Below are 27,362 nucleotides of genomic sequence, written 5' to 3' on the forward strand. Positions count from 1 at the left end.
CGTAGAGCACAGACTCCTGTGTTACAGAGCTGCTTGGGATGAACCTTGACAAAAACCACTGCATCTCTTTCCACACCTGCTTTGCAAAGGCACATTCCAGGAGGAGGTGGGCGACCGTCTCTTCCCCACCACAGCCAACGCGGGGGCACTGTGCGGAGGGGGCGAGACTTCGGGTGTGCATGAAGGATCTGACGGGGAGGGCCCTTCTCACCACCAGCCAAGCTACGTCTTGGTGCTTGTTTGAAAGTTCTGGTGATGAGGCATTCCGCCAAATGACTTTGACGGTCTGCTCGGGGAACCATCCGACAGGATCCACCATTTCCTTTTCCCGTAGGGCCTTGAGGACATTCCGTGCAGACCACTGCCTGATGGACCGGTGGTCAAAGGTGTTTTTCCGCAGAAACTGCTCCACGAAGGATAGGTGGTACGGCGCCGCCCAACTGCACGGAGCGTTCCGCGGCAATGTGACCAGGCCCATCCTTCGCAACACCGGGGACAGATAGAACCTCAGCACGTAGTGACACTTGGAGTTTGCGTACTGGGGATCGACACATAGCTTGATGCAGCCGCACACGAAGGTGGTCATCAGGATGAGGGCCACGTTGGGTACATTTTTCCCGCCCTTGTCCAGAGATTTGAACATCGTGTCCCTCCGGACCCGGTCCATTTTAGATCCCCAGACGAAGCGGAAAATGGCTCGGGTGACTGCCACGGCGCAGGAGTGGGGTATGGGCCAGACCTGCGCCACGTAGAGCAACAACGTGAGCGCCTCGCACCTGATGACCAGGTTCTTACCCACAATGGAGAGAGACCGCTGCCCCCACATGCCCAACTTTTGTCGTACCTTGGCTACTCGCTCCTCCCATGTTTTGGTGCACGCCCCGGCCCTTCCGAACCATATCCCCAGCACCTTCAGGTAATCTGACCTGACGGTGAAGGGGACAAAGGATCGGTCAGCCCAGTTCCCAAAGAACATGGCCTCGCTCTTGCCGTGGTTAACTTTGGCTCCCGAGGCCAGTTCGAACTGGTCGCAGATGCTCATCAGTCTGCGCACGGACAGCGGATCCGAGCAGAAGACGGCGACGTCATCCATGTACAGGGAGGTTTTGACCTGAGTGCCTCCGCTGCCTGGGATTGTCACCCCTCTTATGCTCGCATCCTTCCTAATAGACTCAGCAAAGGGTTCAATACAGCAAACAAACAAGACCGGGGAAAGAGGACAGCCCTGTCTGACTCCAGATTTGATCGGGAAACTTTCAGATTCCCACCCGTTGATTGACACTGCGCTACTGATGTTTGTGTAGAGCAGTTGGATCCAATTGCAGATTCCCTCCCCAAACCCCATTTTGGAAAGCACGTCCATCATGTAGGTGTGCGATATCCTGTCAAAAGCCTTCTCCTGGTCCAGGCTGATGAGGCAGGTGTCCACCCTCCTGTCCCGTACGTAGGCGATCGTATCCCTGAGTAGCGCGAGGCTATCAGAGATCTTCCTGCCGGGTACAGTACAGGTCTGATCGGGGTGAATCACCAGCTCCAGAGCAGACTTGACTCGACTGGCTATGACTTTGGACAGAATCTTGTAATCAACATTAAGCAGTGAGATGGGCCGCCAATTTCTGATTTCTACCCTCTCCCCCTTCTGCTTGTAAATGAGGGTGATGATGCCTTTTCTCATGGATTCTGACATGCTACCGGCCAGGAGCATACTCTCGTATACTTCCAGCAGGTCCGGGCCGACCCAGTCCCACAGGGCCGAGTACAACTCGACCGGTAAGCCGTCGCTCCCGGGAGTTTTACTCGCCTCGAAAGACTCGACGGCCTTTGTCAGCTCGTCCAGAGTTAGCGGCTTGTCCAGTCCCTCCCTCCTGCTGTCATCTAAGACCTCTGTGATAGATGACAGGAAGGACTGGGAGGCTCTGCTGTCTGTGGGCTTCGCGTCATACAGCCCAGCATAAAAGGATTTGCTGATCCTTAGTATGTCGGACTGCGAAGACGTTACCGAGCCATCTTCTTCCTTCAGGCTGCTGATAACAGAGCTCTCTCTGTGTACCTTTTGGAAGAAGTAACGCGAGCACGTCTCATCCTGCTCGATGGAGCGGACTCTGGACCGGAAGATGATCTTGGAGGCCTCCTTGGCAAAGAGCGAGGCCTGCTGGCTCTTCACCTCTTGGAGGTCCTCCTTGACCTCGACCCCCATTGACTGCAACCGGAGTAGATTTTGCATAATTTTCTGGAGTCGGGACAGTTCCCTCTGTCTCTCTCTCGCCTTCTGAACACCTTTGTGGATGAAGAACCTCTTGATGTTCTCCTTTATCGCTTCCCACCAGTGAACTGGAGACTCAAAGAGGGGTTTCACGGTCCTCCAACCTTTGTAATCCCTTTTGAGTTCCTCAACGTTCTCTGGGGTCAGCAGTGTCGCATTGAGCTTCCACGTCCCTCTGCCAACCCGCTGGTCGTCCTGTAAGTGACAGTCGGCCAGTAAGAGGCAGTGGTCGGAGAAGAACACCGGCTTGACGTCGGTGGATCCGACCGTGACAGCACGGGAAACAAACAGGAAGTCAATCCTGGAACGGGCAGACCCGTCCGATCTTGACCATGTGTATCTGCGCTGCGCTCCGTCTGCAGGTTTGCTGAAGACGTCGTGCAGTTTGGCATCCTTAACTGTTTCTATGAGGAATCTGGACGTAGCGTCCAGTTTTCTGTCGTCACTGCCGGATCGTCCAGCCGCATCGATGATGCAGTTGAAGTCACCGCCTAGGATGACCGGCCTGGACGTCGCCAGCAGCAGTGGGAGCTGCTGGAAGACGGTCAGCCGCTCGCTGCGTTGTACCGGGGCGTACACGTTGATCAACCGGAGCGGAGCGTTGTTGTACATCACGTCTGCTACGAGGAGGCGGCCGCCCACCACCTCCTTAACTTCGGAGATGGTGAAGTTACCTCCCCGCAGCAGAATACCCAGGCCGGAGGAACGGCAGTCATTACCCCCCGACCAGATCGATGGCCCGTGGGACCACCATCGCGACCACTGCCTGTAGGTGCTGAGGTGTGGTATTCCACACTCCTGCAGAAACAGTAGGTCAGCTTTGACCTTGGCAAGGTAATCCAAGGTTGAAACACATCGCGTAGTCGATTTAATGCTACGCACATTAATGGAAGCAATTCTTACACCCATTTTTTACTAAAAATTAGTTGTTGCTTCCCATACCATTTGTCCTCGCTAGTCCCAGTCCTTCCCCTTCGGGATGTTCCTGCATACCCATCGTATGCGCAAGCAGTTTCACGTTGGTTGGGCTCAGAAACCCCTCCTGATTTTTCCTGCAGGGTTTGTGCCGCTCGGGTGACATCGGGGGGGTCTTGTAGGCAGAGAGGATTGGGTTGTCCTCAGCTGCTTCCATCTGTTCCTCCTCGAAAACATCACAGCTCCCGGTCTCCCGGAGCTCAGGTGCGCCAGACGTGTCTTTGCTCCCGGTGTCCCGGAGCTGAGATGCGTTGGCCACGTCGTTACGTGTGGGGAATTGGGGTTGGGGCACGCCGGGCCCATCACAGCTTCCAGTGCCCGGGGGCTGGGATGCTTGATCATCCATCTCGGAGTTCTGCCGCCTCTTTTGAAGGGGCTGTCGTTCCAGCATTTCCCCGTCCAGTGAAGAGGAGTTGTTGCAGTCTGATTCAGAAGAAAGCCTCCTCTTGCCACTGGTTTGGGTGGTGGCTTTGGGATGTTTTTTCTTTGTGGTTTTCCTCTGGACCACTTGCCACTGACCTGTTTGTCCATCTGCTGCCTCCTCCTCCATTGATTCTGTCTGTGGAGGAGGGGTTTCCGGGCGCTGGGTAGGTGCTGGGTCGTTGGTTTCAGCCGCCTCCCCTTCCTTCTCAGGTTGAAGTTCCTCACTGCGGAGAAGGTTGCTGGTCTCCTTTCGAACAGCGGACGCCTTCGTCGAACCTTCGCCCGGCCATTCCTTGGACCTTGCCGCCTGAGCATAGCTGAGACAACGTTTGGGGCAGGTCTTGTAGAGATGGCCTGCCGCACCGCACAAGTTGCAACACTTAGTCTGCTTACAGTCCTTGGTCTGATGGCCTTCCTCCTTGCAATTCTTGCAAACAACCGTGCTGCAGTTGGCTGCCATGTGACCAGATTTGCCACAGGTGCGACAAACTCTAGGCTGCCCAGCGTAGACCAAGAAGCCTCGACTTCCCCCGATAGCGAAGCTGGAGGGAGGGTGGATGATGGCTCCACTGGGATCTACCTTCAAGGTCACCTTGACCTGCCGCTTGCTGGTCCAGATCCCAAAGGGGTCCTTGACATCAGTGCTGCTGCCGGCCACCTCGACGTACCTGGCGAGAAAGGTGAGTACATCCACCACCGGAACATGGGGGTTGTAGAGGTGAATCGTCACCACCCGGTCCCGTTGTGACGGAAGCGTGAAGAGCGGCTCCGCTGTGAGGATCGACAGTGGAGCCCGGTCCCCTTTCTCCTTGAACGCCTTCAGGAACTTGATGCATCCCGCCACGCTCCGGAACGTCACGTCGAAGTATCCACTGCTGGGGAAATCCTGCAGGCAGAAGACATCCGTCGCTTGAAATCCGCAGCAATCGAAGAGAATTTTCTTGATGAAGAAGGTGCGATCGACCGGTGCATCTCCTTCCTTGTCCTTCACGACCACCCGAACGGTGTTGCGCACTCCCTGGCCCGAAGCTCGAAAATTGGTTATAGCCATTTCACTCAAAGCTTCCCCAGGATCAAAAGGCAATGATCATGGTCTCTTCTCAATCAAATAAGCACTGATAAGAACAGATACTACACTTGATCTTAGCCAAAAGGCCGAGAAGCGATGGCCGTAAAACTGCGTTTGCTGCGCGCGTCAGGCCCGGCGTGTGGCCTCTACCTCAAAGTAGCCGCCGGGTGGGCGAGCCTAGGGCGAAAGAGGCGACGGCGGGCGGTCTTTGAGCCAGAGCTCCTTTTGTTGCCGGGCCTTGCAAGCAGAAAGGAAAGCACGCGTGCATGCCACGCGCAGCCATTCCTCGCGCTTCTGCGCGAGGCATTGCGCAGGAAAAAAGACACGCGGGCGCTGGGCAGCAAAGGGCGGCCTGCAACTGCAGGGCAAACCAACAGGGGGCAGCGTAGCGCCCACGGAAAACTGCAGCAAAGTCAGCCGAGCAGCAGCGCCGTCACTATTGCGAATTCTATTTTTCAGCAGGGGTCTCGCCCCCATGGAGGGGGGAAGCTGCACCGCTCCTGGAAACACTGAAATACCAGGTGGATGCATGGAGTGGACGGGGCAAGCCCCTGTTCCATCTCCCTGTCCCAAAAATCAATTTAATATTTGGTCCCCAGATAGGGGACGTATCAGATATTAAACTGATAAGAACAGATACTTTTTTTTTTTTTATTTCCAAAATATACTTTATTCATAAAAATCTGTAAAAATTACATTGCCAAACAGTTTCCAAACAGCACGAAAAAATACAAACATTGCAAAAGAGATCAGTTTCTTTCAATAATGTCATGAGTTTCTTCCCAACCCTTCCGTTTCACAATTGTCATGTCAATTACAGTTTTACATTTACAGCAATTGAGAATATTAACGATACAGTTCGAGGGGCTTCCCCTGGTTCCAGCCCCTCAGTCCAGCTTGGTGGGGGAACCTTACACTGTGGTCTTTCCCCATTGAGCCTTTGCTGCGGCTGCCCCAAGCTTTAGTGCGTCCCTCAGCACGTAGTCCTGGACCTTGGAATGTGCCAGTCTGCAACATTCGGTGGTGGACAACTCTTTGCGCTGGAAGACCAGCAAGTTTCGGGCAGACCAAAGGGCGTCTTTCACCGAATTGATAGTCCTCCAGCAGCAGTTGATGTTTGTCTCGGTGTGCGTCCCTGGGAACAGCCCGTAGAGCACAGACTCCTGTGTTACAGAGCTGCTTGGGATGAACCTTGACAAAAACCACTGCATCTCTTTCCACACCTGCTTTGCAAAGGCACATTCCAGGAGGAGGTGGGCGACCGTCTCTTCCCCACCACAGCCAACGCGGGGGCACTGTGCGGAGGGGGCGAGACTTCGGGTGTGCATGAAGGATCTGACGGGGAGGGCCCTTCTCACCACCAGCCAAGCTACGTCTTGGTGCTTGTTTGAAAGTTCTGGTGATGAGGCATTCCGCCAAATGACTTTGACGGTCTGCTCGGGGAACCATCCGACAGGATCCACCGTTTCCTTTTCCCGTAGGGCCTTGAGGACATTCCGTGCAGACCACTGCCTGATGGACCGGTGGTCAAAGGTGTTTTTCCGCAGAAACTGCTCCACGAAGGATAGGTGGTACGGCGCCGCCCAACTGCACGGTGCGTTCCGCGGCAATGTGACCAGGCCCATCCTTCGCAACACCGGGGACAGATAGAACCTCAGCACGTAGTGACACTTGGAGTTTGCGTACTGGGGATCTACACATAGCTTGATGCAGCCGCACACGAAGGTGGTCATCAGGATGAGGGCCACGTTGGGTACATTTTTCCCGCCCATGTCCAGAGATTTGAACATCGTGTCCCTCCGGACCCGGTCCATTTTAGATCCCCAGACGAAGCGGAAAATGGCTCGGGTGACTGCCACGGCGCAGGAGTGGGGTATGGACCAGACCTGCGCCACGTAGAGCAACAACGTGAGCGCCTCGCACCTGATGACCAGGTTCTTACCCACAATGGAGAGAGATCGCTGCCCCCACATGCCCAACTTTTGTCGTACCTTGGCTACTCGCTCCTCCCATGTTTTGGTGCACGCCCCGGCCCTTCCGAACCATATCCCCAGCACCTTCAGGTAATCTGACCTGACGGTGAAGGGGACAAAGGATCGGTCAGCCCAGTTCCCAAAGAACATGGCCTCGCTCTTGCCGTGGTTAACTTTGGCTCCCGAGGCCAGTTCGAACTGGTCGCAGATGCTCATCAGTCTGCGCACGGACAGCGGATCCGAGCAGAAGACGGCGACGTCATCCATGTACAGGGAGGTTTTGACCTGAGTGCCTCCGCTGCCTGGGATTGTCACCCCTCTTATGCTCGCATCCTTCCTAATAGACTCAGCAAAGGGTTCAATACAGCAAACAAACAAGACCGGGGACAGAGGACAGCCCTGTCTGACTCCAGATTTGATCGGGAAACTTTCAGATTCCCACCCGTTGATTGACACTGCGCTACTGATGTTTGTGTAGAGCAGTTGGATCCAATTGCAGATTCCCTCCCCAAACCCCATTTTGGAAAGCACGTCCATCATGTAGGTGTGCGATATCCTGTCAAAGGCCTTCTCCTGGTCCAGGCTGATGAGGCAGGTGTCCACCCTCCTGTCCCGTACGTAGGCGATCGTATCCCTGAGTAGCGCGAGGCTATCAGAGATCTTCCTGCCGGGTACAGTACAGGTCTGATCGGGGTGAATCACCAGCTCCAGAGCAGACTTGACTCGACTGGCTATGACTTTGGACAGAATCTTGTAATCAACATTAAGCAGTGAGATGGGCCGCCAATTTCTGATTTCTACCCTCTCCCCCTTCTGCTTGTAAATGAGGGTGATGATGCCTTTTCTCATGGATTCTGACATGCTACCGGCCAGGAGCATACTCTCGTATACTTGCAGCAGGTCCGGGCCGACCCAGTCCCACAGGGCCGAGTACAACTCGACCGGTAAGCCGTCGCTCCCGGGAGTTTTACTCGCCTCGAAAGACTCGACGGCCTTTGTCAGCTCGTCCAGAGTTAGCGGCTTGTCCAGTCCCTCCCTCCTGCTGTCATCTAAGACCTCTGTGATAGATGACAGGAAGGACTGGGAGGCTCTGCTGTCTGTGGGCTTCGCGTCATACAACCCAGCATAAAAGGATTTGCTGATCCTTAGTATGTCGGACTGCGAAGACGTTACCGAGCCATCTTCTTCCTTCAGGCTGCTGATAACAGAGCTCTCTCTGTGTACCTTTTGGAAGAAGTAACGCGAGCACGTCTCATCCTGCTCGATGGAGCGGACTCTGGACCGGAAGATGATCTTGGAGGCCTCCTTGGCAAAGAGCGAGGCCTGCTGGCTCTTCACCTCTTGGAGGTCCTCCTTGACCTCGACCCCCATTGACTGCAACCGGAGTAGATTTTGCATAATTTTCTGGAGTCGGGACAGTTCCCTCTGTCTCTCTCTCGCCTTCTGAACACCTTTGTGGATGAAGAACCTCTTGATGTTCTCCTTAATCGCTTCCCACCAGTGAACTGGAGACTCAAAGAGGGGTTTCACGGTCCTCCAACCATTGTAATCCCTTTTGAGTTCCTCAACGTTCTCTGGGGTCAGCAGTGTCGCATTGAGCTTCCACGTCCCTCTGCCAACCCGCTGGTCGTCCTGTAAGTGACAGTCGGCCAGTAAGAGGCAGTGGTCGGAGAAGAACACCGGCTTGACGTCGGTGGATCCGACCGTGACAGCACGGGACACAAACAGGAAGTCAATCCTGGAACGGGCAGACCCGTCCGATCTTGACCATGTGTATCTGCGCTGCGCTCCGTCTGCAGGTTTGCTGAAGACGTCGTGCAGTTTGGCATCCTGAACTGTTTCTATTAGGAATCTGGACGTAGCGTCCAGTTTGCTGTCGTCACTGCCGGATCGTCCAGCCGCATCGATGATGCAGTTGAAGTCACCGCCTAGGATGACCGGCCTGGACGTCGCCAGCAGCAGTGGGAGCTGCTGGAAGACGGTCAGCCGCTCGCTGCGTTGTACCGGGGCGTACACGTTGATCAACCGGAGCGGAGCGTTGTTGTACATCACGTCTGCTACGAGGAGGCGGCCGCCCACCACCTCCTTAACTTCGGAGATGGTGAAGTTACCTCCCCGCAGCAGAATACCCAGGCCGGAGGAACGGCAGTCATTACCCCCCGACCAGATCGATGGCCCGTGGGACCACCATCGCGACCACTGCCTGTAGGTGCTGAGGTGTGGTATTCCACACTCCTGCAGAAACAGTAGGTCAGCTTTGACCTTGGCAAGGTAATCCAAGGTTGAAACACATCGCGTAGTAGATTTAATGCTACGCACATTAATGGAAGCAATTCTTACACCCATTTTTTACTAAAAATTAGTTGTTGCTTCCCATACCATTTGTCCTCGCTAGTCCCAGTCCTTCCCCTTCGGGATGTTCCTGCATACCCATCGTATGCGCAAGCAGTTTCACGTTGGTTGGGCTCAGAAACCCCTCCTGATTTTTCATGCAGGGTTTGTGCCGCTCGGGTGACATCGGGGGGGTCTTGTAGGCAGAGAGGATTGGGTTGTCCTCAGCTGCTTCCATCTGTTCCTCCTCGAAAACATCACAGCTCCCGGTCTCCCGGAGCTCAGGTGCGCCAGACGTGTCTTTGATCCCGGTGTCCCTGGGCTGAGATGCTTTGGCCACGTCGTTACGTGTGGGGAATTGGGGTTGGGGCACGCCGGGCCCATCACAGCTTCCAGTGCCCGGGGGCTGGGATGCTTTATCATCCATCTCGGAGTTCTGCCGCCTCTTTTGAAGGGGCTGTCGTTCCAGCATTTCCCCGTCCAGTGAAGAGGAGTTGTTGCAGTCTGATTCAGAAGAGAGCCTCCTCTTGCCGCTGGTTTGGGTGGTGGCTTTGGGATGTTTTTTCTTTGTGGTTTTCCTCTGGACCACTTGCCACTGACCTGTTTGTCCATCTGCTGCCTCCTCCTCCATTGATTCTGTCTGCGGAGGAGGGGTTTCCGGGCACTGGGTAGGTGCTGGGTCGTTGGTTTCAGCCGCCTCCCCTTCCTTCTCAGGTTGAAGTTCCTCACTGCGGAGAAGGTTGCTGGTCTGCTTTCGAACAGCGGACGCCTTCGTCGAACCTTCGCCCGGCCATTCCTTGGACCTTGCCGCCTGAGCATAGCTGAGACAACGTTTGGGGCAGGTCTTGTAGAGATGGCCTGCCGCACCGCACAAGTTGCAACACTTAGTCTGCTTACAGTCCTTGGTCTGATGGCCTTCCTCCTTGCAGTTCTTGCAAACAACCGTGCTGCAGTTGGCTGCCATGTGACCAGATTTGCCACAGGTGCGGCAAACTCTGGGCTGCCCAGCGTAGACCAAGAAGCCTCGACTTCCCCCGATAGCGAAGCTGGAGGGAGGGTGGATGATGGCTCCACTGGGATCTACCTTCAAGGTCACCTTGACCTGCCGCTTGCTGGTCCAGATCCCAAAGGGGTCCTTCACATCAGTGCTGCTGCCGGCCACCTCGACGTACCTGGCGAGAAAGGTGAGTACATCCACCACCGGAACATGGGGGTTGTAGAGGTGAATCGTCACCACCCGGTCCCGTTGTGACGGAAGCGTGAAGAGCGGCTCCGCTGTGAGGATCGACAGTGGCGCCCGGTCCCCTTTCTCCTTGAACGCCTTCAGGAACTTGATGCATCCCGCCACGTTCCGGAACGTCACGTCGAAGTATCCACTGCTGGGGAAATCCTGCAGGCAGAAGACGTCCGTCGCTTGAAATCCGCAGCAATCGAAGAGAATTTTCTTGATGAAGAAGGTGCGATCGACCGGTGCATCTCCTTCCTTGTCCTTCACGACCACCCGAACGGTGTTGCGCACTCCCTGGCCCGAAGCTCGAAAATTGGTTATAGCCATTTTACTCAAAGCTTCCCCAGGATCAAAAAGCAATGATCATGGTCTCTTCTCAATCAAATAAGCACTGATAAGAACAGATACTACACTTGATCTTAGCCAAAAGGCCGAGAAGCGATAACAGATACTACACTTGATCTTAGCCAAAAGGCCGAGAAGCGATGGCCGTAAAACTGCGTTTGCTGCGCGCGTCAGGCCCGGCGTGCGGCCTCTACCTCAAAGTAGCCGCCGGGTGGGCGAGCCTAGGGCGAAAGAGGCGACGGCGGGCGGTCTTTGAGCCAGAGCTCCTTTTGTTGCCGGGCCTTGCAAGCAGAAAGGAAAGCACGCGTGCATGCCACGCGCAGCCATTCCTCGCGCTTCTGCGCGAGGCATTGCGCAGGAAAAAAGACACGCGCGCGCTGGGCAGCAAAGGGCGGCCTGCAACTGCGGGGCAATCCAACAGGGGGCAGCGTAGCGCCCACGGAAAACTGCAGCAAAGTCAGCCGAGCAGCAGCGCCGTCACTATTGCTAATTCTATTTTTCAGCAGAGGTCTGGCCCCCATGGAAGGGGGAAGCTGCACCGCTCCTGGAAACACTACAATACCAGGTGGATGCATGGAGTGGACGGGGCAAGCCCCTATTCCATCTCCCTGTCCCAAAAATCAATTTAATATTTGGTCCCCAGATAGGGAACGTATCAGATATTAAACTGATAAGAACAGATTTTTTTTTTTTTTTTTTTTTCCGAAAATATACTTTATTCATAAAAATCTGTAAAAATTACATTGCCAAACAGTTTCCAAACAGCACCAAAAAATACAAACATTGCAAAAGAGATCTGTTTCTTTCAATAATGTCATGAGTTTCTTCCCAACCCTTCCGTTTCACAATTGTCATGTCAATTACAGTTTTACATTTACAGCAATTGAGAATATTAACGATACAGTTCGAGGGGCTTCCGATGGTTCCAGCCCCTCAGTCCAGCTTGGTGGGGGATCCTTACACTGTGGTCTTTCCCCATTGAGCCTTTGCTGCGGCTGCCCCAAGCTTTAGTGCGTCCCTCAGCACGTAGTCCTGGACCTTGGAATGTGCCAGTCTGCAACATTCGGTGGTGGACAACTCTTTGCGCTGGAAGACCAGCAAGTTTCGGGCAGACCAAAGGGCGTCTTTCACCGAATTGATAGTCCTCCAGCAGCAGTTGATGTTTGTCTCGGTGTGCGTCCCTGGGAACAGCCCGTAGAGCACAGACTCCTGTGTTACAGAGCTGCTTGGGATGAACCTTGACAAAAACCACTGCATCTCTTTCCACACCTGCTTTGCAAAGGCACATTCCAGGAGGAGGTGGGCGACCGTCTCTTCCCCACCACAGCCAACGCGGGGGCACTGTGCGGAGGGGGCGAGACTTCGGGTGTGCATGAAGGATCTGACGGGGAGGGCCCTTCTCACCACCAGCCAAGCTACGTCTTGGTGCTTGTTTGAAAGTTCTGGTGATGAGGCATTCCGCCAAATGACTTTGACGGTCTGCTCGGGGAACCATCCGACAGGATCCACCATTTCCTTTTCCCGTAGGGCCTTGAGGACATTCCGTGCAGACCACTGCCTGATGGACCGGTGGTCAAAGGTGTTTTTCCGCAGAAACTGCTCCACGAAGGATAGGTGGTACGGCGCCGCCCAACTGCACGGAGCGTTCCGCGGCAATGTGACCAGGCCCATCCTTCGCAACACCGGGGACAGATAGAACCTCAGCACGTAGTGACACTTGGAGTTTGCGTACTGGGGATCGACACATAGCTTGATGCAGCCGCACACGAAGGTGGTCATCAGGATGAGGGCCACGTTGGGTACATTTTTCCCGCCCTTGTCCAGAGATTTGAACATCGTGTCCCTCCGGACCCGGTCCATTTTAGATCCCCAGACGAAGCGGAAAATGGCTCGGGTGACTGCCACGGCGCAGGAGTGGGGTATGGGCCAGACCTGCGCCACGTAGAGCAACAACGTGAGCGCCTCGCACCTGATGACCAGGTTCTTACCCACAATGGAGAGAGACCGCTGCCCCCACATGCCCAACTTTTGTCGTACCTTGGCTACTCGCTCCTCCCATGTTTTGGTGCACGCCCCGGCCCTTCCGAACCATATCCCCAGCACCTTCAGGTAATCTGACCTGACGGTGAAGGGGACAAAGGATCGGTCAGCCCAGTTCCCAAAGAACATGGCCTCGCTCTTGCCGTGGTTAACTTTGGCTCCCGAGGCCAGTTCGAACTGGTCGCAGATGCTCATCAGTCTGCGCACGGACAGCGGATCCGAGCAGAAGACGGCGACGTCATCCATGTACAGGGAGGTTTTGACCTGAGTGCCTCCGCTGCCTGGGATTGTCACCCCTCTTATGCTCGCATCCTTCCTAATAGACTCAGCAAAGGGTTCAATACAGCAAACAAACAAGACCGGGGAAAGAGGACAGCCCTGTCTGACTCCAGATTTGATCGGGAAACTTTCAGATTCCCACCCGTTGATTGACACTGCGCTACTGATGTTTGTGTAGAGCAGTTGGATCCAATTGCAGATTCCCTCCCCAAACCCCATTTTGGAAAGCACGTCCATCATGTAGGTGTGCGATATCCTGTCAAAAGCCTTCTCCTGGTCCAGGCTGATGAGGCAGGTGTCCACCCTCCTGTCCCGTACGTAGGCGATCGTATCCCTGAGTAGCGCGAGGCTATCAGAGATCTTCCTGCCGGGTACAGTACAGGTCTGATCGGGGTGAATCACCAGCTCCAGAGCAGACTTGACTCGACTGGCTATGACTTTGGACAGAATCTTGTAATCAACATTAAGCAGTGAGATGGGCCGCCAATTTCTGATTTCTACCCTCTCCCCCTTCTGCTTGTAAATGAGGGTGATGATGCCTTTTCTCATGGATTCTGACATGCTACCGGCCAGGAGCATACTCTCGTATACTTCCAGCAGGTCCGGGCCGACCCAGTCCCACAGGGCCGAGTACAACTCGACCGGTAAGCCGTCGCTCCCGGGAGTTTTACTCGCCTCGAAAGACTCGACGGCCTTTGTCAGCTCGTCCAGAGTTAGCGGCTTGTCCAGTCCCTCCCTCCTGCTGTCATCTAAGACCTCTGTGATAGATGACAGGAAGGACTGGGAGGCTCTGCTGTCTGTGGGCTTCGCGTCATACAGCCCAGCATAAAAGGATTTGCTGATCCTTAGTATGTCGGACTGCGAAGACGTTACCGAGCCATCTTCTTCCTTCAGGCTGCTGATAACAGAGCTCTCTCTGTGTACCTTTTGGAAGAAGTAACGCGAGCACGTCTCATCCTGCTCGATGGAGCGGACTCTGGACCGGAAGATGATCTTGGAGGCCTCCTTGGCAAAGAGCGAGGCCTGCTGGCTCTTCACCTCTTGGAGGTCCTCCTTGACCTCGACCCCCATTGACTGCAACCGGAGTAGATTTTGCATAATTTTCTGGAGTCGGGACAGTTCCCTCTGTCTCTCTCTCGCCTTCTGAACACCTTTGTGGATGAAGAACCTCTTGATGTTCTCCTTTATCGCTTCCCACCAGTGAACTGGAGACTCAAAGAGGGGTTTCACGGTCCTCCAACCTTTGTAATCCCTTTTGAGTTCCTCAACGTTCTCTGGGGTCAGCAGTGTCGCATTGAGCTTCCACGTCCCTCTGCCAACCCGCTGGTCGTCCTGTAAGTGACAGTCGGCCAGTAAGAGGCAGTGGTCGGAGAAGAACACCGGCTTGACGTCGGTGGATCCGACCGTGACAGCACGGGAAACAAACAGGAAGTCAATCCTGGAACGGGCAGACCCGTCCGATCTTGACCATGTGTATCTGCGCTGCGCTCCGTCTGCAGGTTTGCTGAAGACGTCGTGCAGTTTGGCATCCTTAACTGTTTCTATGAGGAATCTGGACGTAGCGTCCAGTTTTCTGTCGTCACTGCCGGATCGTCCAGCCGCATCGATGATGCAGTTGAAGTCACCGCCTAGGATGACCGGCCTGGACGTCGCCAGCAGCAGTGGGAGCTGCTGGAAGACGGTCAGCCGCTCGCTGCGTTGTACCGGGGCGTACACGTTGATCAACCGGAGCGGAGCGTTGTTGTACATCACGTCTGCTACGAGGAGGCGGCCGCCCACCACCTCCTTAACTTCGGAGATGGTGAAGTTACCTCCCCGCAGCAGAATACCCAGGCCGGAGGAACGGCAGTCATTACCCCCCGACCAGATCGATGGCCCGTGGGACCACCATCGCGACCACTGCCTGTAGGTGCTGAGGTGTGGTATTCCACACTCCTGCAGAAACAGTAGGTCAGCTTTGACCTTGGCAAGGTAATCCAAGGTTGAAACACATCGCGTAGTCGATTTAATGCTACGCACATTAATGGAAGCAATTCTTACACCCATTTTTTACTAAAAATTAGTTGTTGCTTCCCATACCATTTGTCCTCGCTAGTCCCAGTCCTTCCCCTTCGGGATGTTCCTGCATACCCATCGTATGCGCAAGCAGTTTCACGTTGGTTGGGCTCAGAAACCCCTCCTGATTTTTCCTGCAGGGTTTGTGCCGCTCGGGTGACATCGGGGGGGTCTTGTAGGCAGAGAGGATTGGGTTGTCCTCAGCTGCTTCCATCTGTTCCTCCTCGAAAACATCACAGCTCCCGGTCTCCCGGAGCTCAGGTGCGCCAGACGTGTCTTTGCTCCCGGTGTCCCGGAGCTGAGATGCGTTGGCCACGTCGTTACGTGTGGGGAATTGGGGTTGGGGCACGCCGGGCCCATCACAGCTTCCAGTGCCCGGGGGCTGGGATGCTTGATCATCCATCTCGGAGTTCTGCCGCCTCTTTTGAAGGGGCTGTCGTTCCAGCATTTCCCCGTCCAGTGAAGAGGAGTTGTTGCAGTCTGATTCAGAAGAAAGCCTCCTCTTGCCACTGGTTTGGGTGGTGGCTTTGGGATGTTTTTTCTTTGTGGTTTTCCTCTGGACCACTTGCCACTGACCTGTTTGTCCATCTGCTGCCTCCTCCTCCATTGATTCTGTCTGTGGAGGAGGGGTTTCCGGGCGCTGGGTAGGTGCTGGGTCGTTGGTTTCAGCCGCCTCCCCTTCCTTCTCAGGTTGAAGTTCCTCACTGCGGAGAAGGTTGCTGGTCTCCTTTCGAACAGCGGACGCCTTCGTCGAACCTTCGCCCGGCCATTCCTTGGACCTTGCCGCCTGAGCATAGCTGAGACAACGTTTGGGGCAGGTCTTGTAGAGATGGCCTGCCGCACCGCACAAGTTGCAACACTTAGTCTGCTTACAGTCCTTGGTCTGATGGCCTTCCTCCTTGCAATTCTTGCAAACAACCGTGCTGCAGTTGGCTGCCATGTGACCAGATTTGCCACAGGTGCAACAAACTCTAGGCTGCCCAGCGTAGACCAAGAAGCCTCGACTTCCCCCGATAGCGAAGCTGGAGGGAGGGTGGATGATGGCTCCACTGGGATCTACCTTCAAGGTCACCTTGACCTGCCGCTTGCTGGTCCAGATCCCAAAGGGGTCCTTGACATCAGTGCTGCTGCCGGCCACCTCGACGTACCTGGCGAGAAAGGTGAGTACATCCACCACCGGAACATGGGGGTTGTAGAGGTGAATCGTCACCACCCGGTCCCGTTGTGACGGAAGCGTGAAGAGCGGCTCCGCTGTGAGGATCGACAGTGGAGCCCGGTCCCCTTTCTCCTTGAACGCCTTCAGGAACTTGATGCATCCCGCCACGCTCCGGAACGTCACGTCGAAGTATCCACTGCTGGGGAAATCCTGCAGGCAGAAGACATCCGTCGCTTGAAATCCGCAGCAATCGAAGAGAATTTTCTTGATGAAGAAGGTGCGATCGACCGGTGCATCTCCTTCCTTGTCCTTCACGACCACCCGAACGGTGTTGCGCACTCCCTGGCCCGAAGCTCGAAAATTGGTTATAGCCATTTCACTCAAAGCTTCCCCAGGATCAAAAGGCAATGATCATGGTCTCTTCTCAATCAAATAAGCACTGATAAGAACAGATACTACACTTGATCTTAGCCAAAAGGCCGAGAAGCGATGGCCGTAAAACTGCGTTTGCTGCGCGCGTCAGGCCCGGCGTGTGGCCTCTACCTCAAAGTAGCCGCCGGGTGGGCGAGCCTAGGGCGAAAGAGGCGACGGCGGGCGGTCTTTGAGCCAGAGCTCCTTTTGTTGCCGGGCCTTGCAAGCAGAAAGGAAAGCACGCGTGCATGCCACGCGCAGCCATTCCTCGCGCTTCTGCGCGAGGCATTGCGCAGGAAAAAAGACACGCGGGCGCTGGGCAGCAAAGGGCGGCCTGCAACTGCAGGGCAAACCAACAGGGGGCAGCGTAGCGCCCACGGAAAACTGCAGCAAAGTCAGCCGAGCAGCAGCGCCGTCACTATTGCGAATTCTATTTTTCAGCAGGGGTCTCGCCCCCATGGAGGGGGGAAGCTGCACCGCTCCTGGAAACACTGAAATACCAGGTGGATGCATGGAGTGGACGGGGCAAGCCCCTGTTCCATCTCCCTGTCCCAAAAATCAATTTAATATTTGGTCCCCAGATAGGGGACGTATCAGATATTAAACTGATAAGAACAGATACTACACTTGATCTTAGCCAAAAGGCCGAGAAGCGATGGCCGTAAAACTGCGTTTGCTGCGCGCGTCAGGCCCGGCGTGCGGCCTCTACCTCAAAGTAGCCGCCGGGTGGGCGAGCCTAGGGCGAAAGAGGCGACGGCGGGCGGTCTTTGAGCCAGAGCTCCTTTTGTTGCCGGGCCTTGCAAGCAGAAAGGAAAGCACGCGTGCATGCCACGCGCAGCCATTCCTCGCGCTTCTTCGCGAGGCATTGCGCAGGAAAAAAGACACGCGCGCGCTGGGCAGCAAAGGGCGGCCTGCAACTGCGGGGCAATCCAACAGGGGGCAGCGTAGCGCCCACGGAAAACTGCAGCAAAGTCAGCCGAGCAGCAGCGCCGTCACTATTGCGAATTCTATTTTTCAGCAGAGGTCTCGCCCCCATGGAAGGGGGAAGCTGCACCGCTCCTGGAAACACTGCAATACCAGGTGGATGCATGGAGTGGACGGGGCAAGCCCCTATTCCATCTCCCTGTCCCAAAAATCAATTTAATATTTGGTCCCCAGATAGGGAACGTATCAGATATTAAACTGATAAGAACAGATACTACACTTGATCTTAGCCAAAAGGCCGAGAAGCGATGGCCGTAAAACTGCGTTTGCTGCGCGCGTCAGGCCCGGCGTGCGGCCTCTACCTCAAAGTAGCCGCCGGGTGGGCGAGCCTAGGGCGAAAGAGGCGACGGCGGGCGGTCTTTGAGCCAGAGCTCCTTTTGTTGCCGGGCCTTGCAAGCAGAAAGGAAAGCACGCGTGCATGCCACGCGCAGCCATTCCTCGCGCTTCTGCGCGAGGCATTGCGCAGGAAAAAAGACACGCGCGCGCTGGGCAGCAAAGGGCGGCCTGCAACTGCGGGGCAATCCAACAGGGGGCAGCGTAGCGCCCACGGAAAACTGCAGCAAAGTCAGCCGAGCAGCAGCGCCGTCACTATTGCGAATTCTATTTTTCAGCAGGGGTCTCGCCCCCATGGAGGGGGGAAGCTGCACCGCTCCTGGAAACACTGCAATACCAGGTGGATGCATGGAGTGGACGGGGCAAGCCCCTGTTCCATCTCCTTGTCCCAAAAATCAATTTAATATTTGGTCCCCAGATAGGGGACGTATCAGATATTAAACTGATAAGAACAGATACTACACTTGATCTTAGCCAAAAGGCCGAGAAGCGATGGCCGTAAAACTGCGTTTGCTGCGCGCGTCAGGCCCGGCGTGCGGCCTCTACCTCAAAGTAGCCGCCGGGTGGGCGAGCCTAGGGCGAAAGAGGCGACGGCGGGCGGTCTTTGAGCCAGAGCTCCTTTTGTTGCCGGGCCTTGCAAGCAGAAAGGAAAGCACGCGTGCATGCCACGCGCAGCCATTCCTCGCACTTCTTCGCGAGGCATTGCGCAGAGAAAAAGACACGCGCACGCTGGGCAGCAAATGGCGGCCTGCAACTGCGGGGCAATCCAACAGGGGGCAGCATAGCGCCCACGGAAAACTGCAGCAAAGTCAGCCGAGCAGCAGCGCCGTCACTATTGCGAATTCTATTTTTCAGCAGGGGTCTCGCCCCCATGGAGGGGGGAAGCTGCACCGCTCCTGGAAACACTGCAATACCAGGTGGATGCATGGAGTGGACGGGGCAAGCCCCTGTTCCATCTCCCTGTCCCAAAAATCAATTTAATATTTGGTCCCCAGATAGGGGACGGATCAGATATTAAACTGATAAGAACAGATACTACACTTGATCTTAGCCAAAAGGCCGAGAAGCGATGGCCGTAAAACTGCGTTTGCTGCGCGCGTCAGGCCCGGCGTGCGGCCTCTACCTCAAAGTAGCCGCCGGGTGGGCGAGCCTAGGGCGAAAGAGGCGACGGCGGGCGGTCTTTGAGCCAGAGCTCCTTTTGTTGCCGGGCCTTGCAAGCAGAAAGGAAAGCACGCGTGCATGCCACGCGCAGCCATTCCTCGCGCTTCTTCGCGAGGCATTGCGCAGGAAAAAAGACACGCGCGCGCTGGGCAGCAAAGGGCGGCCTGCAACTGCGGGGCAATCCAACAGGGGGCAGCGTAGCGCCCACGGAAAACTGCAGCAAAGTCAGCCGAGCAGCAGCGCCGTCACTATTGCGAATTCTATTTTTCAGCAGAGGTCTCGCCCCCATGGAAGGGGGAAGCTGCACCGCTCCTGGAAACACTGCAATACCAGGTGGATGCATGGAGTGGACGGGGCAAGCCCCTATTCCATCTCCCTGTCCCAAAAATCAATTTAATATTTGGTCCCCAGATAGGGAACGTATCAGATATTAAACTGATAAGAACAGATACTACACTTGATCTTAGCCAAAAGGCCGAGAAGCGATGGCCGTAAAACTGCGTTTGCTGCGCGCGTCAGGCCCGGCGTGCGGCCTCTACCTCAAAGCAGCCGCCGGGTGGGCGAGCCTAGGGCGAAAGAGGCGACGGCGGGCGGTCTTTGAGCCAGAGCTCCTTTTGTTGCCGGGCCTTGCAAGCAGAAAGGAAAGCACGCGTGCATGCCACTCGCAGCCATTCCTCGCGCTTCTGCGCGAGGCATTGCGCAGGAAAAAAGACACGCGCGCGCTGGGCAGCAAAGGGCGGCCTGCAACTGCGGGGCAATCCAACAGGGAGCAGCGTAGCGCCCACGGAAAACTGCAGCAAAGTCAGCCGAGCAGCGGCGCCGTCACTATTGCGAATTCTATTTTTCAGCAGGGGTCTCGCCCCCATGGAGGGGAGAAGCTGCACCGCTCCTGGAAACACTGCAATACCAGGTGGATGCATGGAGTGGACGGGGCAAGCCCCTGTTCCATCTCCTTGTCCCAAAAATCAATTTAATATTTGGTCCCCAGATAGGGGACGTATCAGATATTAAACTGATAAGAACAGATACTACACTTGATCTTAGCCAAAAGGCCGAGAAGCGATGGCCGTAAAACTGCGTTTGCTGCGCGCGTCAGGCCCGGCGTGCGGCCTCTACCTCAAAGTAGCCGCCGGGTGGGCGAGCCTAGGGCGAAAGAGGCGACGGCGGGCGGTCTTTGAGCCAGAGCTCCTTTTGTTGCCGGGCCTTGCAAGCAGAAAGGAAAGCACGCGTGCATGCCACGCGCAGCCATTCCTCGCGCTTCTGCGCGAGGCATTGCGCAGGAAAAAAGACACGCGCGCGCTGGGCAGCAAAGGGCGGCCTGCAACTGCGGGGCAATCCAACAGGGGGCAGCATAGCGCCCACGGAAAACTGCAGCAAAGTCAGCCGAGCAGCAGCGCCGTCACTATTGCGAATTCTATTTTTCAGCAGGGGTCTCGCCCCCATGGAGGGGGGAAGCTGCACCGCTCCTGGAAACACTGCAATACCAGGTGGATGCATGGAGTGGACGGGGCAAGCCCCTGTTCCATCTCCCTGTCCCAAAAATCAATTTAATATTTGGTCCCCAGATAGGGGACGGATCAGATATTAAACTGATAAGAACAGATACTACACTTGATCTTAGCCAAAAGGCCGAGAAGCGATGGCCGTAAAACTGCGTTTGCTGCGCGCGTCAGGCCCGGCGTGCGGCCTCTACCTCAAAGTAGCCGCCGGGTGGGCGAGCCTAGGGCGAAAGAGGCGACGGCGGGCGGTCTTTGAGCCAGAGCTCCTTTTGTTGCCGGGCCTTGCAAGCAGAAAGGAAAGCACGCGTGCATGCCACGCGCAGCCATTCCTCGCGCTTCTTCGCGAGGCATTGCGCAGGAAAAAAGACACGCGCGCGCTGGGCAGCAAAGGGCGGCCTGCAACTGCGGGGCAATCCAACAGGGGGCAGCGTAGCGCCCACGGAAAACTGCAGCAAAGTCAGCCGAGCAGCAGCGCCGTCACTATTGCGAATTCTATTTTTCAGCAGAGGTCTCGCCCCCATGGAAGGGGGAAGCTGCACCGCTCCTGGAAACACTGCAATACCAGGTGGATGCATGGAGTGGACGGGGCAAGCCCCTATTCCATCTCCCTGTCCCAAAAATCAATTTAATATTTGGTCCCCAGATAGGGAACGTATCAGATATTAAACTGATAAGAACAGATACTACACTTGATCTTAGCCAAAAGGCCGAGAAGCGATGGCCGTAAAACTGCGTTTGCTGCGCGCGTCAGGCCCGGCGTGCGGCCTCTACCTCAAAGTAGCCGCCGGGTGGGCGAGCCTAGGGCGAAAGAGGCGACGGCGGGCGGTCTTTGAGCCAGAGCTCCTTTTGTTGCCGGGCCTTGCAAGCAGAAAGGAAAGCACGCGTGCATGCCACGCGCAGCCATTCCTCGCGCTTCTTCGCGAGGCATTGCGCAGGAAAAAAGACACGCGCGCGCTGGGCAGCAAAGGGCGGCCTGCAACTGCGGGGCAATCCAACAGGGGGCAGCGTAGCGCCCACGGAAAACTGCAGCAAAGTCAGCCGAGCAGCAGCGCCGTCACTATTGCGAATTCTATTTTTCAGCAGAGGTCTCGCCCCCATGGAAGGGGGAAGCTGCACCGCTCCTGGAAACACTGCAATACCAGGTGGATGCATGGAGTGGACGGGGCAAGCCCCTATTCCATCTCCCTGTCCCAAAAATCAATTTAATATTTGGTCCCCAGATAGGGAACGTATCAGATATTAAACTGATAAGAACAGATACTACACTTGATCTTAGCCAAAAGGCCGAGAAGCGATGGCCGTAAAACTGCGTTTGCTGCGCGCGTCAGGCCCGGCGTGCGGCCTCTACCTCAAAGCAGCCGCCGGGTGGGCGAGCCTAGGGCGAAAGAGGCGACGGCGGGCGGTCTTTGAGCCAGAGCTCCTTTTGTTGCCGGGCCTTGCAAGCAGAAAGGAAAGCACGCGTGCATGCCACTCGCAGCCATTCCTCGCGCTTCTGCGCGAGGCATTGCGCAGGAAAAAAGACACGCGCGCGCTGGGCAGCAAAGGGCGGCCTGCAACTGCGGGGCAATCCAACAGGGAGCAGCGTAGCGCCCACGGAAAACTGCAGCAAAGTCAGCCGAGCAGCGGCGCCGTCACTATTGCGAATTCTATTTTTCAGCAGGGGTCTCGCCCCCATGGAGGGGAGAAGCTGCACCGCTCCTGGAAACACTGCAATACCAGGTGGATGCATGGAGTGGACGGGGCAAGCCCCTGTTCCATCTCCTTGTCCCAAAAATCAATTTAATATTTGGTCCCCAGATAGGGGACGTATCAGATATTAAACTGATAAGAACAGATACTACACTTGATCTTAGCCAAAAGGCCGAGAAGCGATGGCCGTAAAACTGCGTTTGCTGCGCGCGTCAGGCCCGGCGTGCGGCCTCTACCTCAAAGTAGCCGCCGGGTGGGCGAGCCTAGGGCGAAAGAGGCGACGGCGGGCGGTCTTTGAGCCAGAGCTCCTTTTGTTGCCGGGCCTTGCAAGCAGAAAGGAAAGCACGCGTGCATGCCACGCGCAGCCATTCCTCGCGCTTCTGCGCGAGGCATTGCGCAGGAAAAAAGACACGCGCGCGCTGGGCAGCAAAGGGCGGCCTGCAACTGCGGGGCAATCCAACAGGGGGCAGCATAGCGCCCACGGAAAACTGCAGCAAAGTCAGCCGAGCAGCAGCGCCGTCACTATTGCGAATTCTATTTTTCAGCAGGGGTCTCGCCCCCATGGAGGGGGGAAGCTGCACCGCTCCTGGAAACACTGCAATACCAGGTGGATGCATGGAGTGGACGGGGCAAGCCCCTGTTCCATCTCCCTGTCCCAAAAATCAATTTAATATTTGGTCCCCAGATAGGGGACGGATCAGATATTAAACTGATAAGAACAGATACTACACTTGATCTTAGCCAAAAGGCCGAGAAGCGATGGCCGTAAAACTGCGTTTGCTGCGCGCGTCAGGCCCGGCGTGCGGCCTCTACCTCAAAGTAGCCGCCGGGTGGGCGAGCCTAGGGCGAAAGAGGCGACGGCGGGCGGTCTTTGAGCCAGAGCTCCTTTTGTTGCCGGGCCTTGCAAGCAGAAAGGAAAGCACGCGTGCATGCCACGCGCAGCCATTCCTCGCGCTTCTTCGCGAGGCATTGCGCAGGAAAAAAGACACGCGCGCGCTGGGCAGCAAAGGGCGGCCTGCAACTGCGGGGCAATCCAACAGGGGGCAGCGTAGCGCCCACGGAAAACTGCAGCAAAGTCAGCCGAGCAGCAGCGCCGTCACTATTGCGAATTCTATTTTTCAGCAGAGGTCTCGCCCCCATGGAAGGGGGAAGCTGCACCGCTCCTGGAAACACTGCAATACCAGGTGGATGCATGGAGTGGACGGGGCAAGCCCCTATTCCATCTCCCTGTCCCAAAAATCAATTTAATATTTGGTCCCCAGATAGGGAACGTATCAGATATTAAACTGATAAGAACAGATACTACACTTGATCTTAGCCAAAAGGCCGAGAAGCGATGGCCGTAAAACTGCGTTTGCTGCGCGCGTCAGGCCCGGCGTGCGGCCTCTACCTCAAAGCAGCCGCCGGGTGGGCGAGCCTAGGGCGAAAGAGGCGACGGCGGGCGGTCTTTGAGCCAGAGCTCCTTTTGTTGCCGGGCCTTGCAAGCAGAAAGGAAAGCACGCGTGCATGCCACTCGCAGCCATTCCTCGCGCTTCTGCGCGAGGCATTGCGCAGGAAAAAAGACACGCGCGCGCTGGGCAGCAAAGGGCGGCCTGCAACTGCGGGGCAATCCAACAGGGAGCAGCGTAGCGCCCACGGAAAACTGCAGCAAAGTCAGCCGAGCAGCGGCGCCGTCACTATTGCGAATTCTATTTTTCAGCAGGGGTCTCGCCCCCATGGAGGGGAGAAGCTGCACCGCTCCTGGAAACACTGCAATACCAGGTGGATGCATGGAGTGGACGGGGCAAGCCCCTGTTCCATCTCCTTGTCCCAAAAATCAATTTAATATTTGGTCCCCAGATAGGGGACGTATCAGATATTAAACTGATAAGAACAGATACTACACTTGATCTTAGCCAAAAGGCCGAGAAGCGATGGCCGTAAAACTGCGTTTGCTGCGCGCGTCAGGCCCGGCGTGCGGCCTCTACCTCAAAGTAGCCGCCGGGTGGGCGAGCCTAGGGCGAAAGAGGCGACGGCGGGCGGTCTTTGAGCCAGAGCTCCTTTTGTTGCCGGGCCTTGCAAGCAGAAAGGAAAGCACGCGTGCATGCCACGCGCAGCCATTCCTCGCGCTTCTGCGCGAGGCATTGCGCAGGAAAAAAGACACGCGCGCGCTGGGCAGCAAAGGGCGGCCTGCAACTGCGGGGCAATCCAACAGGGGGCAGCATAGCGCCCACGGAAAACTGCAGCAAAGTCAGCCGAGCAGCAGCGCCGTCACTATTGCGAATTCTATTTTTCAGCAGGGGTCTCGCCCCCATGGAGGGGGGAAGCTGCACCGCTCCTGGAAACACTGCAATACCAGGTGGATGCATGGAGTGGACGGGGCAAGCCCCTGTTCCATCTCCCTGTCCCAAAAATCAATTTAATATTTGGTCCCCAGATAGGGGACGGATCAGATATTAAACTGATAAGAACAGATACTACACTTGATCTTAGCCAAAAGGCCGAGAAGCGATGGCCGTAAAACTGCGTTTGCTGCGCGCGTCAGGCCCGGCGTGCGGCCTCTACCTCAAAGTAGCCGCCGGGTGGGCGAGCCTAGGGCGAAAGAGGCGACGGCGGGCGGTCTTTGAGCCAGAGCTCCTTTTGTTGCCGGGCCTTGCAAGCAGAAAGGAAAGCACGCGTGCATGCCACGCGCAGCCATTCCTCGCGCTTCTTCGCGAGGCATTGCGCAGGAAAAAAGACACGCGCGCGCTGGGCAGCAAAGGGCGGCCTGCAACTGCGGGGCAATCCAACAGGGGGCAGCGTAGCGCCCACGGAAAACTGCAGCAAAGTCAGCCGAGCAGCAGCGCCGTCACTATTGCGAATTCTATTTTTCAGCAGAGGTCTCGCCCCCATGGAAGGGGGAAGCTGCACCGCTCCTGGAAACACTGCAATACCAGGTGGATGCATGGAGTGGACGGGGCAAGCCCCTATTCCATCTCCCTGTCCCAAAAATCAATTTAATATTTGGTCCCCAGATAGGGAACGTATCAGATATTAAACTGATAAGAACAGATACTACACTTGATCTTAGCCAAAAGGCCGAGAAGCGATGGCCGTAAAACTGCGTTTGCTGCGCGCGTCAGGCCCGGCGTGCGGCCTCTACCTCAAAGCAGCCGCCGGGTGGGCGAGCCTAGGGCGAAAGAGGCGACGGCGGGCGGTCTTTGAGCCAGAGCTCCTTTTGTTGCCGGGCCTTGCAAGCAGAAAGGAAAGCACGCGTGCATGCCACGCGCAGCCATTCCTCGCGCTTCTGCGCGAGGCATTGCGCAGGAAAAAAGACACGCACGCGCTGGGCAGCAAAGGGCGGCCTGCAACTGCGGGGCAATCCAACAGGGGGCAGCGTAGCGCCCACGGAAAACTGCAGCAAAGTCAGCCGAGCAGCAGCGCCGTCACTATTGCTAATTCTATTTTTCAGCAGAGGTCTGGCCCCCATGGAAGGGGGAAGCTGCACCGCTCCTGGAAACACTACAATACCAGGTGGATGCATGGAGTGGACGGGGCAAGCCCCTATTCCATCTCCCTGTCCCAAAAATCAATTTAATATTTGGTCCCCAGATAGGGAACGTATCAGATATTAAACTGATAAGAACAGATTTTTTTTTTTTTATTTCCAAAATATACTTTATTCATAAAAATCTGTAAAAATTACATTGCCAAACAGTTTCCAAACAGCACGAAAAAATACAAACATTGCAAAAGAGATCAGTTTCTTTCAATAATGTCATGAGTTTCTTCCCAACCCTTCCGTTTCACAATTGTCATGTCAATTACAGTTTTACATTTACAGCAATTGAGAATATTAACGATACAGTTCGAGGGGCTTCCCATGGTTCCAGCCCCTCAGTCCAGCTTGGTGGGGGAACCTTACACTGTGGTCTTTCCCCATTGAGCCTTTGCTGCGGCTGCCCCAAGCTTTAGTGCGTCCCTCAGCACGTAGTCCTGGACCTTGGAATGTGCCAGTCTGCAACATTCGGTGGTGGACAACTCTTTGCGCTGGAAGACCAGCAAGTTTCGGGCAGACCAAAGGGCGTCTTTCACCGAATTGATAGTCCTCCAGCAGCAGTTGATGTTTGTCTCGGTGTGCGTCCCTGGGAACAGCCCGTAGAGCACAGACTCCTGTGTTACAGAGCTGCTTGGGATGAACCTTGACAAAAACCACTGCATCTCTTTCCACACCTGCTTTGCAAAGGTACATTCCAGGAGGAGGTGGGCGACCGTCTCTTCCCCACCACAGCCAACGCGGGGGCACTGTGCGGAGGGGGCGAGACTTCGGGTGTGCATGAAGGACCTGACGGGGAGGGCCCTTCTCACCACCAGCCAAGCTACGTCTTGGTGCTTGTTTGAAAGTTCTGGTGATGAGGCATTCCGCCAAATGACTTTGACGGTCTGCTCGGGGAACCATCCGACAGGATCCACCGTTTCCTTTTCCCGTAGGGCCTTGAGGACATTCCGTGCAGACCACTGCCTGATGGACCGGTGGTCAAAGGTGTTTTTCCGCAGAAACTGCTCCACGAAGGATAGGTGGTACGGCGCCGCCCAACTGCACGGTGCGTTCCGCGGCAATGTGACCAGGCCCATCCTTCGCAACACCGGGGACAGATAGAACCTCAGCACGTAGTGACACTTGGAGTTTGCGTACTGGGGATCTACACATAGCTTGATGCAGCCGCACACGAAGGTGGTCATCAGGATGAGGGCCACGTTGGGTACATTTTTCCCGCCCATGTCCAGAGATTTGAACATCGTGTCCCTCCGGACCCGGTCCATTTTAGATCCCCAGACGAAGCGGAAAATGGCTCGGGTGACTGCCACGGCGCAGGAGTGGGGTATGGGCCAGACCTGCGCCACGTAGAGCAACAACGTGAGCGCCTCGCACCTGATGACCAGGTTCTTACCCACAATGGAGAGAGATCGCTGCCCCCACATGCCCAACTTTTGTCGTACCTTGGCTACTCGCTCCTCCCATGTTTTGGTGCACGCCCCGGCACTTCCGAACCATATCCCCAGCACCTTCAGGTAATCTGACCTGACGGTGAAGGGGACAAAGGATCGGTCAGCCCAGTTCCCAAAGAACATGGCCTCGCTCTTGCCGTGGTTAACTTTGGCTCCCGAGGACAGTTCGAACTGGTCGCA

General features: G+C 55.9%; 17 non-coding genes and 4 pseudogenes across 17 annotated transcripts; all 21 read right to left on the minus strand.

Moving 5' to 3' along the window:
* Positions 1 to 4,719: 4,719 nt before the first annotated feature.
* Positions 4,720 to 4,828, minus strand: LOC137354616 (U2 spliceosomal RNA; annotated as a pseudogene).
* A 386-nt stretch (positions 4,829 to 5,214) lies between these two features.
* Positions 5,215 to 5,396, minus strand: LOC137354203 (U2 spliceosomal RNA). The gene has a single exon (XR_010970313.1). It is a non-coding gene; the product is annotated as a U2 spliceosomal RNA (small nuclear RNA).
* Positions 5,397 to 10,596: 5,200 nt separating this feature from the next.
* On the minus strand, positions 10,597 to 10,705 carry LOC137354537 (U2 spliceosomal RNA; annotated as a pseudogene).
* A 430-nt stretch (positions 10,706 to 11,135) lies between these two features.
* Positions 11,136 to 11,319, minus strand: LOC137354428 (U2 spliceosomal RNA). The gene has a single exon (XR_010970429.1). It is a non-coding gene; the product is annotated as a U2 spliceosomal RNA (small nuclear RNA).
* A 5,200-nt stretch (positions 11,320 to 16,519) lies between these two features.
* Positions 16,520 to 16,628, minus strand: LOC137354617 (U2 spliceosomal RNA; annotated as a pseudogene).
* Positions 16,629 to 17,014: 386 nt separating this feature from the next.
* LOC137355257 (U2 spliceosomal RNA) lies at positions 17,015 to 17,205 on the minus strand. Its single transcript, XR_010970890.1, has one exon. It is a non-coding gene; the product is annotated as a U2 spliceosomal RNA (small nuclear RNA).
* Positions 17,206 to 17,591: 386 nt separating this feature from the next.
* LOC137355232 (U2 spliceosomal RNA) lies at positions 17,592 to 17,782 on the minus strand. The gene has a single exon (XR_010970867.1). It is a non-coding gene; the product is annotated as a U2 spliceosomal RNA (small nuclear RNA).
* Positions 17,783 to 18,168: 386 nt separating this feature from the next.
* LOC137354389 (U2 spliceosomal RNA) lies at positions 18,169 to 18,359 on the minus strand. The gene has a single exon (XR_010970406.1). It is a non-coding gene; the product is annotated as a U2 spliceosomal RNA (small nuclear RNA).
* A 386-nt stretch (positions 18,360 to 18,745) lies between these two features.
* Positions 18,746 to 18,936, minus strand: LOC137353961 (U2 spliceosomal RNA). The gene has a single exon (XR_010970111.1). It is a non-coding gene; the product is annotated as a U2 spliceosomal RNA (small nuclear RNA).
* A 386-nt stretch (positions 18,937 to 19,322) lies between these two features.
* On the minus strand, positions 19,323 to 19,513 carry LOC137355233 (U2 spliceosomal RNA). Its single transcript, XR_010970868.1, has one exon. It is a non-coding gene; the product is annotated as a U2 spliceosomal RNA (small nuclear RNA).
* A 386-nt stretch (positions 19,514 to 19,899) lies between these two features.
* On the minus strand, positions 19,900 to 20,090 carry LOC137355247 (U2 spliceosomal RNA). The gene has a single exon (XR_010970881.1). It is a non-coding gene; the product is annotated as a U2 spliceosomal RNA (small nuclear RNA).
* Positions 20,091 to 20,476: 386 nt separating this feature from the next.
* LOC137353962 (U2 spliceosomal RNA) lies at positions 20,477 to 20,667 on the minus strand. The gene has a single exon (XR_010970112.1). It is a non-coding gene; the product is annotated as a U2 spliceosomal RNA (small nuclear RNA).
* A 386-nt stretch (positions 20,668 to 21,053) lies between these two features.
* On the minus strand, positions 21,054 to 21,244 carry LOC137355234 (U2 spliceosomal RNA). The gene has a single exon (XR_010970869.1). It is a non-coding gene; the product is annotated as a U2 spliceosomal RNA (small nuclear RNA).
* A 386-nt stretch (positions 21,245 to 21,630) lies between these two features.
* On the minus strand, positions 21,631 to 21,821 carry LOC137355236 (U2 spliceosomal RNA). The gene has a single exon (XR_010970871.1). It is a non-coding gene; the product is annotated as a U2 spliceosomal RNA (small nuclear RNA).
* Positions 21,822 to 22,207: 386 nt separating this feature from the next.
* Positions 22,208 to 22,398, minus strand: LOC137355259 (U2 spliceosomal RNA). The gene has a single exon (XR_010970892.1). It is a non-coding gene; the product is annotated as a U2 spliceosomal RNA (small nuclear RNA).
* Positions 22,399 to 22,784: 386 nt separating this feature from the next.
* Positions 22,785 to 22,975, minus strand: LOC137353963 (U2 spliceosomal RNA). Its single transcript, XR_010970113.1, has one exon. It is a non-coding gene; the product is annotated as a U2 spliceosomal RNA (small nuclear RNA).
* Positions 22,976 to 23,361: 386 nt separating this feature from the next.
* Positions 23,362 to 23,552, minus strand: LOC137355237 (U2 spliceosomal RNA). The gene has a single exon (XR_010970872.1). It is a non-coding gene; the product is annotated as a U2 spliceosomal RNA (small nuclear RNA).
* A 386-nt stretch (positions 23,553 to 23,938) lies between these two features.
* Positions 23,939 to 24,129, minus strand: LOC137353722 (U2 spliceosomal RNA). Its single transcript, XR_010969875.1, has one exon. It is a non-coding gene; the product is annotated as a U2 spliceosomal RNA (small nuclear RNA).
* Positions 24,130 to 24,515: 386 nt separating this feature from the next.
* Positions 24,516 to 24,706, minus strand: LOC137353964 (U2 spliceosomal RNA). The gene has a single exon (XR_010970114.1). It is a non-coding gene; the product is annotated as a U2 spliceosomal RNA (small nuclear RNA).
* Positions 24,707 to 25,092: 386 nt separating this feature from the next.
* On the minus strand, positions 25,093 to 25,283 carry LOC137355238 (U2 spliceosomal RNA). The gene has a single exon (XR_010970873.1). It is a non-coding gene; the product is annotated as a U2 spliceosomal RNA (small nuclear RNA).
* Positions 25,284 to 25,669: 386 nt separating this feature from the next.
* Positions 25,670 to 25,848, minus strand: LOC137354412 (U2 spliceosomal RNA; annotated as a pseudogene).
* Positions 25,849 to 27,362: the final 1,514 nt, after the last annotated feature.

This window comes from Heterodontus francisci, chromosome 41, assembly GCF_036365525.1.
Source record: "Heterodontus francisci isolate sHetFra1 chromosome 41, sHetFra1.hap1, whole genome shotgun sequence".
NCBI classification, from domain to species: Eukaryota; Metazoa; Chordata; class Chondrichthyes; order Heterodontiformes; family Heterodontidae; genus Heterodontus; species Heterodontus francisci.